Source organism: Dendrobates tinctorius, unplaced genomic scaffold, assembly GCF_039654945.1.
Source record: "Dendrobates tinctorius isolate UK_male_01 unplaced genomic scaffold, ASM3965494v1 ptg000107l, whole genome shotgun sequence".
Lineage (NCBI taxonomy): Eukaryota > Metazoa > Chordata > Amphibia > Anura > Dendrobatidae > Dendrobates > Dendrobates tinctorius.
In genome coordinates this window covers 42033208-42051438 of record NW_027361775.1, presented here as the reverse complement: position 1 = coordinate 42051438, position 18231 = coordinate 42033208, and the positions used below count along the sequence as shown (strand labels likewise).

The following is an 18231-nucleotide window of genomic DNA, read 5'->3' as shown; positions in this document are numbered from 1 at the left end:
AGAATCTGTATATAATATATACCGTATTTTACAGATTATAAGACGTACTTTTTTTCCCCAAAAAATTTGGGGAGGAAATGGGAGTGTGTCTTATAATGCATCTATACCTAAACAGTACTATTGCTGTAGGCTGGGATGAGGGGGTACCTAGCAGTGCTGCAGCGGGGGTCATTGTTAACATTTTGTGTAAGGCCAGAGCCCCCACCACAGTTCTGTGGTTTCTTGTGCTGTGAACTCCGAGAAAATGGCCGCCGGGGGGGGTGGAACATGTGCAGATAGAGATATCGGCATCAATATCTCAGGAGATGAGATTTCAGCGCTGAAATCTCATCTCTCTAGATATTGATGCTGAGCTCTCCATCTGCTCATGCACCGCCCCCCGGCTGCCAATTTCTCGAAGTCCACAGCACAGGTAAGCACGGAATTGCGGGGGCTCTGGACTTTCACAAAATGTCGGCAGAGCCCCCTGCAGCAGCACCGGAGACCCCCACAGCGGCACACTGCACATCGGACACCCCTCATTCCAGCCTGCAGCCTCACTCCACTTCCCGATTCCTCCAGCAGCAACCCTGAGACCCCGCTTCACCGCAGCCACCACCCCCAGTAAGCAATAAGATGCATGGATTAAAAGAAGCACCATTTTATTACAAAAAAAAAAAAAAATCCTATTTTTCTCCTCAAAATTTGGGGAGCGTCTTATAATCGGGAGCATCTTATAATCCGAAAAAAAACGGTATACATGCCACTCCATTGGCATTGAGGGTACAAAGGTGACTCAACGAGAGCTGTGCCATCTTCATCAATCTTCGACATAGAAGTGAGAATTAAAGGCGCATGCACCATCAGCCACTCCATTCATATCCTCCTTCCTGCTGCCATAACACTGCAGGAGATCCAGTGGAGATCTGGGGTCATGGATATTGGTAAGACCCATGCCAATGTAACACTCTCCTGTGGATGACAGGTGGTAAATTATATAGATCAAAACACCCCTCTTTAAAGTATCATTATACACGAATACATAAACTTGTAAAATAATTCCTTAGAGGGGCATTAAAAGTCTATGGAACCGACCAAATCAGCAGAGTTTGGAGCCAAATCTTTTCCATCAGCCCAATAGACAGGCGGAGCTCGCTTTGCAAATTAACCACTGGCAAACCAACTTTTTTGTAAATGGAGAACTGCAATAATGATGCCCTGACACATGGGCATGTGACCACTGCAGCCAATCACTGCTGCTCATGAGGTGCACAAAACTAACATTTGGATGATGGCTTAATATTTCCAAAAATAATACACAAATGAAAATATAATTACACAGCAGCATCAGAACAGATTTCTTGCACAAAATCAGAAGCCTTGGCATTCATACTAGACATCTGTGATCACACTCCAAAACAGGAAAGTCTTATTTTGTCTTCTTAGGTTTGCTGACATTTAGTATTATTGCAGTACAAGCTCCTACAGAAGGTCAACAAGATTCTGTGACCCCAGCTTCACACAAAGAACAGCGCTCTAAAAGAAAGGTTCAATTAAGCAAAGAAAAAAAAAAATCATTGCTTGGAGGTCTTAGAAAACCTAAATTTAATCAAGCCAAGTTATTCTGTCCCACATTACAAAGACAAGGTGTGACGCATCCATTTGGCCCCAACCGCTGCCAAAGCAATATAGAACACAATCTCCTGTCTGACAGCCAGTGCAGCACATGGTTTCCAGTGTATACATGATGTCAGTCTCCAAAGGAATTAAAATGTATGCTTTTTTTAAGAATATTCAAACAAAAACATAAGTATTTGAATCACAACTTTTCCTTATCTGAAAATAAAAACAACCAAAAAAAATCATTTTGTATCGCCACATCTGTAAAATCCAATCTATAAAACACCATCTCTAAGCGAAATGGCCTGCTCATAAATTTACTATTCCCATAGTTACAAGGTCAAAATTAACCCAAAACACTTAGAATTCCATATTTATTTTTTCGTAGGAAAAAAACTAGAAGAAAAACAGTGCAATAGGGTTTTATCGGAAGTAGATAAATATATTAAATAAGGTTATGCTAACCTGGTTCAGGCTATGTGCACACGGTGTGGATTCTGCTGCAGATCCATAGCGTTTCAGGAGCTGCAGGTCCGCAGCAGATTTAGCTGCGTTGTACAGTACCATTGTTCTCAATGGTAAACTGAAAAACGCTGTGCACATGCTGCGGATTTTTCCGCACGGATTTGCTGCGGGTTCAAATCCGCAGCATGTCAATTCTTTGTGCGGATGACCTGACAAAGAAATCTTCTTTTAGTAAAAGGCAGAGGGAATAATTCAGTGTAGAAATAGAGGCACAGAGAAGGAAAAAGGGTGCCGTATTGAGTGTGACCATTAGAGGGTTGTGGGGAGCACAGAAGAGAGTGGTTACATAACTGCCACAGGTCAAGTTCACACTCATTGGTCAAAGGAGACTGTCAGGTGACAGTGGGCAGAGCTACTTAGGCTGGGAGTATAAAGGCTGGGAGAAGCTTCCAGAAAGTCCAGTCAGCCAGGGGAGCTCACTAGAAAGGAGGGTCTGCTGCGCAGTAGAGAGCGACCCAGGAACACAGAAGCATCAGACGGAGACAGTCTGAATGTAATAGGTACCGGTGTAGTTTGAACAGGGAAGCGCTGTGGTGGAAGTGCCTAGGGCAGCCACAGTGAGGAGAACCGCAGAGGACACCACTACAGTGGCACAGAGGCATCTAAGGTACCCGGGTCTGTGTGAGGAGGAAAAGTGAACAGTCCTGAATCAAAGTGTGGACGTCGGCAAAGTTGGTGAATAAAACCAGACCTGTTGAACTACAGTACTGTCTCAGTCTCCAGTCTGTTTGCGCTAAGAAGTGGGTCACCCCCCAGTTCTGTTGGATCAGCACACCTTCCCCGCCTATCAGCATCATCACCTCCTAATTTGCCTTCCCTCGCCACCCCCTACACTTGCCCATCCCAGCCTTGTGCAGGTCTACAATTTTGACCATGGTGTCCTTAGACAGCTCTTTGGCCATGGCCAAGGTGGAGAGGTTGGAGTGTGATTGAGTGTGTGGGAAGGTGTCTTATACAGGTAAAGAGTTCAAACAGGTGCAATTAATACAGGTAATGAGTGCAGAGTAGGTGGGCTTCTTAAGGGGAACCAGTCAACAGGATTGTGCACAGTAACCTACATTGTCAGGTCGGCGCGGTTATACTGATTAAAATGATACCTTGGCTGATGAAATCAGTCTTATGGTTGTTCTTTAATCTTTATTTTTAGTTTTTAGTTAATGATATGCTCGTGCCCCAGGGTGGGCCTAAAGGGGGGAATCTTTATGTGATGCGGTGATTAGGTATACATAATGCAGACTGCTGACAGGTCACTGCTCCCTCACTGACCTGCCTCCTAGTTTGCATAATGAATATCTGCACATACTAAAGAGAAAAAAAAAATCTTCTGCAGGCACGTGCCAGCCGAGAGCTTTTACTGTGCAGGCACCAGCGGCGCCATCTTGGAGGAGGAATTTAATTTTTTCTTCTCCAGTAAGATGGAGCCACTGGTGCATGCGCAGTAAAAGCTACCGGATCACAGCTATTTACACCGATAGCCCTCTGGGCCCGACTCAGAAACCGGCGAATACCAGCAGCGCACGCTGGGCAGATTCATAAGCCTGCAAACCTATCGATTTGAACCGGACAACCCCTTTAACTCTGCTGACTGCCGTCTTTCTGAATGCTTAGTGAGTACCGGGGGGGTGAACACAGCTGACAGTAGGTGGTGTAAGTCCAGCTCACAGCAGTGGAGCTTCCTACTCACATGCACCAGTCCTATTAACAGTCTCCAACAGGTTTCTATCATTGTAACAAGACGGTGACCATTTTACTACTGTGATTACCTCTCTAGACAGAGTGATTTGCTAATTGTAGGAATTTATTATGACCCCTCCATATTTTCCTAAATCCCAGATAACCCCTTTTATTCCATGGGCCACAGAGTGACAAGCTGCAAAGGTGTGTGTGTCACTACAGCTTTCTGCAGGAGGGGACCAGAGCGCCTGCCCTCCCCATGCACACAGACGTCACCTGGAGTCACGGCCCACTTTAATAGCCAGTTGACATGTGCTTGCATCCAGCTGTGTAATGAACTTGGGGTCAGAGAGGGAACAAGAAACAAATAAAGTCATCTACCAAGGTGTTACAAGAAAAGTTAAAACAAACCGTTCAATGACCTGGACCAATTATGATTTTTTACAAACTACTTTCTGCATCCATTTCTCTACAGTGCGCCCCCTGTTTACGCTGAGGGGGAATACGAAGCATGCAGATGCCTTTTCTGGGGTCTATAAAAGAAGTACTGTGACCTTGGTCCACGAGGTTTAAGGTAAAACATCAGTTGCGTCATGAATCCTAAGAAACACAAATTCACTAATTCCCATTTGCTGATCCAGCATATCCGGCTGATGGTGGGGCGACATTAACTATTGCACATCTGCTTCCTGTACCGCTGTGTGAATATGTCCTATTCTGCTGAATAGCCAGGAAGAGAGTGATACACTGGAAGAATGAAGTATAAAAGTAGAGCAATTACATGATTCCCACATGGGAAATACCATTAGGCTGAGTGCAGACGGACTTTTTGGCCCTGCGGATTTTTCCGCGCAGAATGGCAGAAATCCGCAGGTCAAATGACCTGCATTTTTCCTGCGGATTTCTTCCATTTTTCCTGCGGTTTTCATGCAGTTTTTGTGCCGTTTTCCACTGCGGTTTACCCCCTGCGGATTTGGTGACAGGGGAGATGGAAAACCGCACAAAAGAAGTAACATGCTGTGGATTTTGTACCGCGGAAAAATCCGCAGCGTCTGCACAGTGTTTTTTTTTTTTTTTACATTGATTTTAAGGCTACTGTATATCACACTGCGGATATGGAACGTTTCTGCGCGGTAAAATCCGCTGCGGAACCGCTGCAAATCTGCATTGTGTGCACACAGTCTTAGGGAGATTTATGCAGTGGTTTAAAAGAAAAAAAATGGTCTTTGGTGTCCACGGCCACTAATCACAGCACAACTTCCATTTCTAGTCTTCAAAAATTAAAGGTGATGGGTTGCTAAAGGTAAAGATTTCTTTTTTGCACAGTTTTTACAGACCTTCCCCTACATCTTTGATTTGGTCTGACATAATTGGCATTCAAAAGGTAAATTCATTTACCATGAAAGACATTGGGCCTCATTTATCAAGATTGTCTGAAAAAACTCTGCTGCCAAACCAGATATCAGCTTTTAGTTTGGTAAAATTAAAAATGCACCGTTACCAATTGCTAAGGGCAACTAAGTCTTTTTTTAAAGGGAATCAATCTGTCAGAGTGGTGACAGGTTGCCATCTAATCTGAAGACAGCACAATGTAGGGACAGAGACCCCAATTCCAGCAATGTGGCACTCACATGGCTGCTTCCTGTAATTTTGATAATCTCCTGCTGATAACAGTGATTTTATCACTAGGACTAGTAAACCTGTTGTCATGTATTCCTCCATACTCATGAGCTCTGTATAGCTTTCTGTGTACTGTGCAGAGACAGAAATCTGCCAATCAATGGTGGGGGCAGGGTTATACAGAGCTCAGAGAACGGAGATCTGCAACAGATAAATTAGTGATTTTATTAAAAATACAACATACAGTCCAGCAAGTGGCATATCACTGGAATCCGGGTCTCTCCACTGCATCATGACGCTCTCAGATGGGATAGATTTAAACCTATTCAGGGGGCTCTTACTAAACAGTTTTGACGTGCTACAAATGTCCTACAGAAGAAATGTTTCTGGCACTGGATAAGGCATGCCCTTTAGAGACTTAGGATAGGTTTCTTGAATTTTTCAGACAATCTTATGGGCTTCTCTCCTTTTGCTTCCTTGTTTGGAATTTTCTTCCTTAACAGTTACACCTTGTATAATCTTTTATTATTGTTCAGCGAAGCACTGACCATTCTTCACATTCTTTATTAATACTTTACAGAAGGTACGTTTATTTCTTTTTTACACTATTAAGAAAAAGCACGCTGAATTAAAGAAGTTGTCCACTACTTGGACAATTTCTTCTCATACACATAAAATAAAGCTTTTACTCCCCACCCGTGCTGGCACCGTTGGCAGGTCATTAAAGTGCACTCTACCTGTGGCACAGGAACATAAAAACTGACAATGATTCCATTCGTTTTTTTCCATTGGGCATGAAACATACATTGACATGTTATTGCAATATTCTGGCTCATTTTTGTATCTGCCACTTTCAAAGAGCTTACTTCCCCCAGTCATGGTCCTGTAAGCCAGACTAGCATCAGTGGTAAGAAATTACATGTGCCAATAATTGGAAGAAGTTTCCTCCTCTGCACCAGGTAAAACTAAAAAATTCCCACGGGGGAGGCCCTTTTGCTACAGAGTGGCTGAGGTCACTAGGAGGTCTCATTCACAGGCTGCATTATGAACCTACAGAAGAAATGCAGAGAACAATACTCCACAGTATGGAATGGGACACAGCAGAGCACCATTGTCTTTTCAAGGGTTCATAAGAGGGGAAAATACAAAAACAAAAAAAGATACAGCCTTGTAGAGGCACACACAGGTTCAGCAAGGACCTGCAGTATGGCAAAATGGGTATATTCAAGATCTGTACCATACAAATCCCAAACACACGTCTGTATAAAAGCTGATTGTGCAAAAAAAAAAAAAAAGAATTAAAGGGTTTGTCCAAACTAACTGCCAAGGCTACAGGAACCCTAAAATTATTTATAGTCACTTTATGTTCCACCTGTAGTTTCAACACATGCCGCTACAGTGGTGTGTGACGATCCCATACGTCTGTGGCACACTGAGGCTGGTGACTGGCTGCAGCGGTCATGTGACTACAATGGCATGGCATCAGATATTTCTTTGATGACTGCAGCCAATCACAGGCCTCAGGAGAACGGTGACATCAGCAGCCGGTGAGGATTCCAAGGGGGTGACCTGAAAGACGTACACATCATTTGGACCATAAGGGGTCGAGCCTCGCACCTTTCCTGTACATCAGTGTAGCACCTGCTCAGAAAGCAAGGATTGGCCCTGGAGGTGCAGCAGGTGCTTCCTAAATGCATAGCAGGACATTACTACACATGGCCAGCAGGCCCACAGATCACATGACTAATCATGGGAAGTTATCATGGCCGCCAATATTCTTCAGCACCTTCTTATGCAGCATAGGAAAACACCATGGGAGGATGAAATCAATATTCAACCTGAGGCCAAATAAGGGAAAATAACTTTTTGGATAGAGTGAACATGTAACTGCAGAATAAAGCACAACACATGGCATTTAAAGCAGCCGGCATGGTCACATCTGAATATTATAAATCTTTGCTTCTACGATAGCTGAGGAGATAAGGCACTCTGAAGAAAATAGGAATATTGGAGGCTAACGGCACAATAACTCAGCACTCACCTCGCTCTTGTACTCTCCTTTACACACCGCACACTTAGGGAAGTCTACACCAGATCCAGGGGCTCGAAACCTGAAAGAGACCACAAAGCAAGCTTCAAAACATAGGAGGGGGATGTCACATCTAGGAGGCACTCATATCCTGCTTCCAAACCCTGACTCACCTCCCCTCCACTTTCAATAGATCACTGCTTTGGGTAAACATTTCCAAATATGGAAAACATGACCAAGAAGCTTGTCAAATATCGGCCTTCGCTGCTTTTCCCCAGTTTTGGTACTTTGGGAAAAAAAAAGTCATGAGAAGGGAGCGATATCTGAAGAGTGAATTCCACTGTGTACATCATTAACCCCACGAGGCCACACTGTGCCTGCTGCCCCTATCCTGACATTCCGCACATAAGACTGGAATATCAGCTTTGTAATGAGGGGTTTGTACGTGGACAGGACAATGTTACCACAGCTCCCTGCAGACCACTGGTTATAGTGACGCTATGCACAAATTAGTAGACATGACAAAAAAAAATGGAATAGTGTAGTGCTGATACCTTACAGCAAACTTTGTGCCTTCTTATCGGTGATATCATATCTATTGGCAGCAGCCAAACATACGTGCCCCCCAGTCACAGACCACACTCACTTACCCATAAAGGAGTGAGCAGAAATAACCCTTAAATGGAAACCGTTATAAAGACTGACTGTCACTTCCAAACAGAAAAACCAGGTGTGAACAGGTGCAAGTAAGAGAGCCACTTCCGTTATGCGCCAAGTATCTTCATTGTATCATTGTTTCTAGAGCAGCAATTCCAATTTCATATATTCCAGGTTTACATGCTATAGTGATACAGAGTGCAGCTTTAATTTGTTTGTTACATATGGAGATGGCTACTCTTTGTATGCACCTGTTCACATCAGCTTTCTGTTTGGCAGTCTTTGATATTTGTATAAATACACTTGAATCACAGCAGGAGCCTACTCAACCATATAATTTGTTGGCTATCAGGACAGGAGAGGAATCACATTAGGTTAGGTTCCCAGCAAAGAAGGTCACCTTGTGAATGGCTGTTGGGCACACATGAATTAGCCAGTTTATGCACCAAGTATCTTCATTTTAACTTTTTTTCTAATGCAGCAATGCAATTCCAATTTTGTATATTCCATGTTGCATGCTATAGCGTTACAGAGTGCGGCTTTAATTTGTTAACCCTTTAATGTAAGCCCAAGTTTACCATTTCAACATGGAGTTGTGGTTCAGCAAGTTCTATTGGAGGGACGGAAATGGCTGAATACTTGGACCCCTATTTAACATTATCACCTTTCCATTTCCATTAGATATGTGATATTTTCATGACTGGACCATGCTTTTAAAAAGGTAGTGGATTGAAGAAGGAAGGTAGTGTGAACAGTGCTGTAAAGACATCCTATGATATTTGAATCTACAATGTGCACATTCTTAGGCTACGTGCCCAAGTTCTGGAATAGCATTTTAGGTGCAGCACATTTGCATTGAGTCCAAAACGCTGCGTTCTACAAAAGAAGCAGCACACTGGATGGGATTTATAGAAATCCCATGCCCACTGTGCTTCTATTTACCCATGCATAAACTCACTCGCAGAGATGATTTACGAGCCGCAACATGTCAATTTCTGCAGCAGAGACACCAGTCTGGCAATTAGAAAGGAGCTTTTTGGATGCAGCGAATACAATGCGTGCAAAACACTACCATTCCTGTTCCTGGTCATGGGGACTTAGCCTAATAAGTGCAAGAAAAACCATGGTATGAATGAGTGTCCAAACTCTTGATTGTTACTGTACACTATATAGAAAGATATTTTTATACACACCTATTTGCAAAGTAGCGTTATTCTTCCTTATAATTGTACTGGAATAATTTAAGACACTGGCTGTGAAGGTCGACATTTAATTTAACATGAATCCGTTTTAAGAGGACTTTCACAATTACCATATGTGTCGGCAACACTATATCTAGCCATGATATCACTTGTACCCTGCATTTATCACCAGTCTTCCCATCTACAGCCTTAGCATTTTACCCATTTTGTTACATTACAACCAGTGTTTAAATATTTTTGCAAACCAAATTGTGTGTGATGCATCAGCATTAAATAGTCACTAAAAAGTTCATATGCATTATCATTGCCGCCCATCAAAACTCTCAGTCTGGGCAAGGAGAGCATTAATCAGAGAGGCAGTAGAGAAAAAAAAAAAAAAAAGTTACCCTGAAGGAGCTGCAGAGTTCCCAAGCAGAGACTGGAGTATCTGCCCATGCAACCACAATAAGCCGTACACTCCATAGATGTGGCTTTTATGGACGAGTGGGCAGAAAAAAAGACTTTACTTGCATACTAAACTTGTAAGACTTTTTTGAGTTTGCCAAAAGACATGTGGAAGACTCCTCAAATATATGGAGGAAGGTGCTGTGGTCAGATGGAACCAAAATTGACATTTTTGGGCACCAAGATAAAAGCTATGTCTGGCGCCAAACCAACAACTCATCACACCAAGAATACTATCCACTCAGTGAAACATAGTGGTGGCAGCATTACACTATGGGGATATTTTTCGGCAGCAGGAAAAGGTAAAATGGTCCAAGTCGAGGGGAAAATGGATGGTGCGAAATAAAGGGGTATTCTAAAGCAAAACTTGTTTCAGTCTGTCAACGATTTGAAACTGTGACGGAGGTTCACCTTCGAGCAAGAGGAAACCATCTAACTTGAAGGAGCTGCTGCTGTTTTGTCTTGAGAAATGGACAAAAATACCAGTGGCAAGTCATGGAAAGCTCAAAGACTTCGCCAAAGCAACTTACAGCTGTACTTGACGCAAAAGTTGGCTCTACAAAGTACTGACTTTGTCAGTTGTGCACATTGAAGTTTTCAGATATTTTGTCCAATTTGCTGCTTGCGTCACAATAAAAAGAAAATTAAATGTTCACAGTTGTAGGCATGTTCTTTACATGAACTGATGCAAACCCTGAAAATAAATATTAAAAAAAATCCACATTATGAAGTAGCAAACTGCAAAAAATGCCAAGGGGGTGAAAACTTTTGCAAGTCAATGTATATATGCTGTATGCATTTTTAAGGTGTCTCTGAGCGAGTGTAGACTAGCTGCTAGGTCAACTCCCTTAGGGTATGTGCACACGTTGCGGATTTTGATGTGGATCCGCAGTGTTTTTGGACGCGCGGAATTGCAAAATCCCAATGTTAGTGAATGGTAAAATTAAGAATTGCTGTGCACAAGCTGCGGAAAAATCTGCGAAGATTTGCAGCGTTTCTTTTCCCCGCAGCACATCAATTCTTCTTGCGGATCGTCAGCTGCATTTTTTAGTCAGGCATATATTCTCTCTCTCAGCAAAAGGGAGAAAGTTCAAATCCACTCCCAGCACCACCAAACAAATCCGCACAGCAAAAGCGCATTAAAATCCGCAAACACTTTTCCCTGTCTAGAGATGTGGATTTTCTACTGAAAATTCTGCTGGCTAATCTGCAACGTGTGCACATATCTCTGAATACTGTGTAAGGGTATTACCTGCCATCCTTTATTTATTGCAGGACATGTTCAAAAGCAGCAGGGTGTAGCTGTGAATGCAGCATTAGGGCAAGATAATAAAACACTCCCTAAAACACAGCAGCAGAGGTCTGTATATGTTTATTCCAGTCTTTCACTCTGATGCGCCCTCCTTCCTCCTCCCGCTCAACGGACTTCAATAGGCAGCTGTAATCTGATAGCTAAGTGAGCTAGCAGTCGGTCTTGTTTTTAGAAAATTGAATTTTAGCTGATTTCAAAGCGAAAGGTAAGTTCAGTAGGCAATGATAAGTGCAAGAAGTGTGTAAGAAGAACTGCAAGATGTAAGGCTCTGTTTACACCTACATTTAAGTAAAGTGGAAATGATATCTTCAATTGAATGGATCCAGTTGGATGAACATGCAGGTGGAGAAAATCAAATCTTCAGAAATGGTGAGGAGAATACGTCTTTTTCCACTTGATAAAAACGCGTTGTGAATTATGTAACTAACCATGGCTCTAGTCTCCAGAGACGGTTTATGGAATTAAAGCACGCATCCAATTCACTAATACAGTATATACACACACATACACAGTGTATATATATTTATTTTACACCAAACATCTCCCCAAATTCTAACACTACTAAACCCCAGAGGCATCAAGTGTGCAAACTACGAATACTGGAAGCCAACAGTTATCTGGGCTCCAGCATATTTGCTGTGGACCTGGTATCTGCATGCTATAAACCCTGGCTTGCTCTAAATCTGTCAAGACCTTGAGAATTATTTAAAAAAAAAAAAACCCATTTAATTGTATATTGAAAATAATTTGTCTTATTGCCATCCGTTATATGTGTAATGGCTCACAGGCCTAATACAGAAGGTGGCAAAAAGTTAAGGTGCATTTACAGTGAAGGATTATCGTGATCGAGCCCTTAAAAGAATGCTCATGTCACGTCAGTCGCGCTGTGTAAGCAGGCTGTCAATCATCCGAAGAAGCAAAACTCTCTCAGTCTCGCGTTAGCACAACACATCACTCTCGGCAGCACATCATCCTGTGTAAACGGGACTCTTGCTGCCAAGAACAATGGCAGTCTATGCGAACAGAACTACTATAACGTGCTCAATATGCATCATTACGCGATCGGTAAGTATTTACGGGTCGGCGTTCATTTAATACTACAAATCTGTTCATGGAAAGAGACCCCCAAGGATGTTGCTTTTTTTCCATGACTAGGACTGGAATCATGGAGGGAGAAGAAACAAGAGAACTGCAGGTGAGACATAGCACAGAGGGGCTTTTATTCATGGATTCCTTGGCCAAACACAAATATGGGCACCAAGAGCGCTGTAATACGAAGTCTAATGTAATATGCCGCCTCCACATGGAATTACAGGTGTACAGAAAAGGCTCAATGCCCAGCCTCATTATACATAATGGAGGTGTTAGACTACAATGTGCACGAGGCCCAACAGATTCACTAGCCTGAATGTGCCGTAATGAAGGCTCACTATGCTGCTCCAAAAAAGGACATGCTGTGCACCACATTTAGTATGGTTTGCAGGCACTTTTTGACTTGCACGGCACAGTGGAAAACAGAGCGGGTATTGGCAGAAAAGGGAGAATTGCCTTGGCAACTTATCTTTGGCACACAGTAAGGCGGAAAGATAGACAAAAGGTTTCAAAAGATGCACCCCATTTATCAAACAGCAGGAACCACTGATACATTTTAGGACTAAGTTTACATTGACAAAAAAATTAGCACTTAGTAAATCTGCTTCAGTGTGTTTGATTCCAGATATCACCTGGTAAAAAGCCTTTCGAGAAAGTGTGCCAAAATAAAAAAAAAAAAATGAACTGGAGAGAAAAGAAAGCTATTCTTCACTGAAGGACAAACCACCTAAACCAGTATGAGTCTCATCCCACAAATGTTACTCTGATGATGGATAGTAACAAATGCTTTATGTCAATCACCAAGACAAAAAAAAAAACAAAACACAAAAGGCCAAAAAGAAAAGTGGCCAAGTTGTGTAAGTGTCTTACATGTCGGGCCAGACAGAGCTTTTCTCTACCATTATACATCTCTATCCAGTCTAAGGACCCTGCCCAGCATTCGGGTACCACCAAGGCAGGTCTTCACAAACTGCTCATGGGATTACTAAACTTCATGTATAAAGCCAAATCTTAAATATGACAAGAATTCCAAGTATGCAGTCTAACATTCAGTGTAGAACGGCCCAACACTGAGAAATGAAGGCTGCGTCCCATATATAAAATAGCTGAACAATTTCCCATGTCTGAGAGGCTTTCCCACGACGGACGTTCTAGACATGAAAGACTGAACCAAACTGTTGGGTGCCATTAAAGTCTAGAATGCGTGGGGAATAGAAGAACGCTTGTATAAGTGTTTATACAGCCCAAGAAAACCACAACCATATCACACGGTCAGTAACCTCAACAATGTTTGTCATCTACGACTAAATGGTAAGTGATATCCGAAGGTTCAACACATTTTACAAGTAGCCAACTAGCTGATTAATATGGATCCCACTGGTGTACTTGATGCAGGTTAGGCTCTTTTCTCACAGTCTCCAGTATAGTTTCCATGTGCACTGGGAAAGCTCCTGACAGACAGATTCACCAGGCAGACATCGGTCAAGGATGTCCCTTTGGCCCCAGTTTGACCAGTACATGGTTACAGGATTGTGTTTTCCTTTTTGCAGGGGCATCCAGCACAACCTTGTGTGATAGCAGTGTGAAACGCATTAGGGAGTGTGCACACTGGTTGAAAAAACGGAGGATCTGCCATCCTGAAAACCTGCAGGGTATTACATTAAAAGCAAAGTGAACGAGCATTTACTAAATCTCCCCCACTCGCTACGTGAACAGATGATCTGCAGTGCAGAGGCCGCGTGGGCACTGAACAGGTGAATGTGGCTTAAGGGTATGTGCACACGCTCCAGATTATCCTGCCGATTTTTCTGTAGAGAATCCGCATCTCTTGGCAAAAAACAGGTTAAAACCCTTCAGTTTTACAGCGGAATTGCTGCGGATCGGCAAAAACAATTGACATGCTGCGGCAAATAACACGCTGCAAATCCGCACGTAATTTCCCGCAGCATGTGCACAGCGTTTTTGCATTTCCCATTCATTAACATTGTGTTCACTGCGGATTTGAGGCAATTCCGCAAGTCCGGAAATGCATCGAAATCCGCAACGTGTGCACACAGCCTTAATCTCTGGCATATCTACTACATATGCTGCAGGCGTCACTGTGGAAGTCACACTGACCGTGAAATTCATTGCAAATTCGCAACAAAATCCGCAAGCAGCTCATGCAGATTACTCTGGAGTCAGTGCCAAGTTTTTCTGCTCCGTTTATGTCCTGTGTGTACGCAGCCTTTAACATTTCCGCTTTTCTGTAGCGACTTCATAGCTGCCAAACCATATAATATATAGCTAGTGGACATCAGATATAGATACAAGTTTGGGGGGGTCCATGTGTATGACCCACCTCAGTTACGTCATTACTTCCCGAAAGAACATATGAAAGGTAGAGATTTATTACAGAAGACCTATCACTGCACTACTCCTTAAGGTAAACGGAGTACCCCCAATTACTTTTACTCCACCGATCTCTTTTTCTTATATGCCCTTCCGTTTCAAAATTATTCTTCAGTAACAAAAAAGGAACAAATTTTCTTCAACCAAAGACGAGCACCAAAAAGCTCCTGTGGGCTTGGTGAAGCATTGATTGGCAAGTATCAGAGGAGAAAGCGAACCCCCAGAGAAGTTCTCTGGTACCCGCCCAGCTGCTTGACGGGAACATTTGCATCTTTTTTACCGCAGCGCATAACTTTGGAATGAAGGGGAAAAAAGAAAAAAAAAAAAACTGTTCCAGAACCAGTGGAGTGGCACCAAATCAAGGGGGTACAAAGATTAAAAGTGAAAGCACCTCTTTTAGACAGTGCTATTAAGGTAATACTTACGGCATGGGCCAATTATCTGACATGGTGATGCCCAGAGAAATGCGTGTACCAATAATACATGTGTCATTTAATCTTCAGAAGCTCACAGATTTGGACTCTCCCAAGTTATAAAAGTGGACTTTGGAAAGTTAGTTTACTCAGTGATGAGAGACACGTAATTAGCCAACCTCCTGTATAGCTGCGTAACAGAATTTAGGTCATTCATCGACTGTTCTTCACCACTTCTTACAGGGAATCTGTCAACAGGATTTTGCCAACTCACCTGAGAGCAGCCTGATGTAGGGATAGAGACTCAGATTTTAACAATGTATCACATACAGTTACGACTTTAGAAAGCTCACCCCTGCCCAAAGCACAGCTTTCTGTGCACAATGTATATTGACAGGGAGCTGCTAATCACTGCTGGGGCAGAGTTGGATCAGGATTCACATGTGCACCAGTCCAGCAGTAATAATCTCCTGCTAATTAAACACTCATTGTATTGAAACAGCACACAGTCTAATAACTGATATATCGCTGAAATCAGTATCTCATCCCCTACCTCATGCTGCCCTTAGATTACATAGTAAATACCTGCTGATGGATTCCCTTTTTTGAGCTGTAATATGTGACAGGTCATAGGTGACGTTTAAGCATATCACAGTCTTACAGCTTCTTAGGGTATGTGCCCACGGTCAGTAATCACTGCAGGTTGGACGCTGCACACTTGTGCAGCGTCCAACCTGCAGCAGCCAGATGTTACAGCATAGCGGATGGGATTTCAATTTTCAAAAAAATCCCATGCCCACTATGCTTGTACAGACACCCGCAGATCACCTGCGGAGAAGGACATGCGGTGTGTCTTTCCGGACCACAGCATGTCAATTTATTTTGCAGAGACGCGAGTCTCCACAAGATAAATATCACCTGTACAATGAATTGGACGCGGTGATTCTGCATGGTTCAATGAACACATGCGGAATCACCTGCGTTGAAAAGACCGCAGCGCTTTGGACACAGCAGACGTGCTGCGTCCAAAGCGCTGCCGATCACGGACCGTGGGAACGTAGCCTTATATGTAACTGGCTTCGCTTAGACTGGGGTCACACTGCGTTTTGGCACTCCGTATGGCTGGTTTCACGTTAGCGTTTTTTTGCGCAGCACATCATGCGTGTCCATGCGCACCTATGTTTAACATGGCGTGCACATGGTCTTGCATTTGCACGTGTTCGTAAGCGTTTTTTTGTCGTGTGCGCCTAGGCACGCAAGACGCAACCTGTTGCATTTCTGGTTCCGCCGAAAGGCGTCAAAAAAACACATGCATACGCTTGCACATAGAATGCTACAAAATAACGCACTAGAGTCTACAGGAACCCAGGTGTGCGCATGGACATGCGTTCGTCTGCGTTTTCGTGCGCATACGTTTTTGGTGTAAATATGTGTAGACACTGGTTTTAACCCCTAGAGAACGAATGCGCATAAAAAACGCAAACGCATGCAAAAACGCATGATGATTTTTTTGCATGCGTATTGCGCACGATGCGCTGCGCAAAATAACGCTAATGTGAAATTAGTCTTAGACGGACTGCCTTACAACACGGCGTAACGCAGTCAGTTAACGCTGCCATTGACCCCCCATTGTCAGGCGCATTGCGAAACATGCCGTAAAGCAGCATGCGTTCGAGACGTGCCGTCATTCAGTGACTGGAGCCTCGGATGCGGGCTACAGCGTCTGAGGCTCCGTCACCGCTAGCACAGATGAATCATCTGCGCTAGCGGGCATAGCATAACATGATTGCGTTATGCTATACCGTGTAACCAGCCCGTTACAGTACCATGTAACCCTATGGGTTTTAAAAACCGCTGTGCTCAATTGTTTCTGCAGATTCCACTGCGGTTCCACACCTTTAACATAGTAGAGGTGTGAAACCGCAGGCCAAACCGCAGCAAAACCGCAGGTCACTTTACCTGCGGCCTTACCTGCGGTTCCACATGGAAAAACCCGCAGGTGAATCCGCAGCGTGTGCACATAGCCTAATGGTCTACCAGGACAGCCTCCCCCCCCCAAAAAAAAATATGGGAATCCATTTTTATCTGGGAGAAAACAGACCACATGTGAAAATCAGACATGTAAATTGAATTTCCTTTGAGAAAATATGGCTTATAGATGAAAAACGAGGTGACAGGTTCCCTTTAAAGACAAAGAATGTCAAAATGAAAAATCCAAAAGCACCCAGGAAATATACAGGTATAAAAATGTAAATAGCAAATGCAGCATCAAGTGGGGAAACCTAAAAGAAAAGGTTTCAAAATTGAAACCAACAGTGTGTAAGTTTCATGAAATTATACCCGAGAGGAGAAAGGCACAGAGTCTCCACAGGATACAATGAGAAATCCCACGCACCAGCCTGCACTCACTGTCCAAACAAGCAATTTACCACCCTATTTCCATAAAGTAATGATCACAACAGAGCAACTTTGCCAGCAAATTATGGGTTTGGTTAGCAAGTTTTAATAAACCATAGAAGCAACCATATTAATAAATACGGAAAAGGTGATTTCTGCGTGACCTGCTGGATGTCTTGTAGTCTGGAGAGCAGAAATGAGAAGCAAATCGTATAGTTATTACCGAAAACACCGCTCCATCATCTGTGATCCACAGGAACTTCAATATGGCCCACACACAGATACAATTCAGCATGGTACCCACTGTAATTCGCTCTCAAAGCCATTGTTTGCTGGGTTGTGTTCTTACAGCAGTCATTCTGTGGAGAAAGTGACCTGGTGACATGATTCTCTGGATCAGTGCAGTTTCTAATATTTGACTAGTGAATACAAATTAAGTGCTGCCGTCACTGTCCCCGCCTTCGCACAAATTGAACAGGATGACGTCAGATCAGTCCGGACTTCCTCTTCATGGTCAATTTGTCCAAAGCAAGGGACAGTGATGCCAGCACTGATCGGGCGCCAGGCTCATGTGTCATAACACCGCACAGTAGCTCCGGGACCGCGAGTGCCGACATAGCTGGAACAGCATTGGCACAGGAAGGGGGTTTTCTATTTTATCAGGGCCAAACATTTATATCAAGAAGGGGTTGTCCTAGTAGTGGACACCCCCTTTAAGTAATGAACACAACAATACCAAATATGTTGCAATTATTTGGTTATACTATACACTGCAATTCCGCAGTACTGCAGTATACCGTAAAATTGTGATTCTCCCATGAAGCTGATCTAGTGGCTAAACTTCAAAGGAGGACTACCATGGTAGTTACAGGGGCC

General features: G+C 43.3%; 1 protein-coding gene across 5 annotated transcripts in view; it reads right to left on the bottom strand.

Moving 5' to 3' along the window:
• LPP (LIM domain containing preferred translocation partner in lipoma) overlaps window positions 1-18231 on the bottom strand; it is a 388598-nt gene that overhangs the window by 349415 nt on the left and 20952 nt on the right. For 2 of the 5 annotated variants that reach the window (XM_073589405.1, XM_073589408.1), the window contains exon 2: window positions 7460-7529. The exons of the other annotated variants lie outside the window; for them this stretch is intronic. The gene's annotated coding sequence lies outside the window, so the exon portion shown is untranslated. The remainder of the gene's footprint in view (window positions 1-7459; window positions 7530-18231) is intronic. 5 annotated transcript variants of the gene reach the window in all.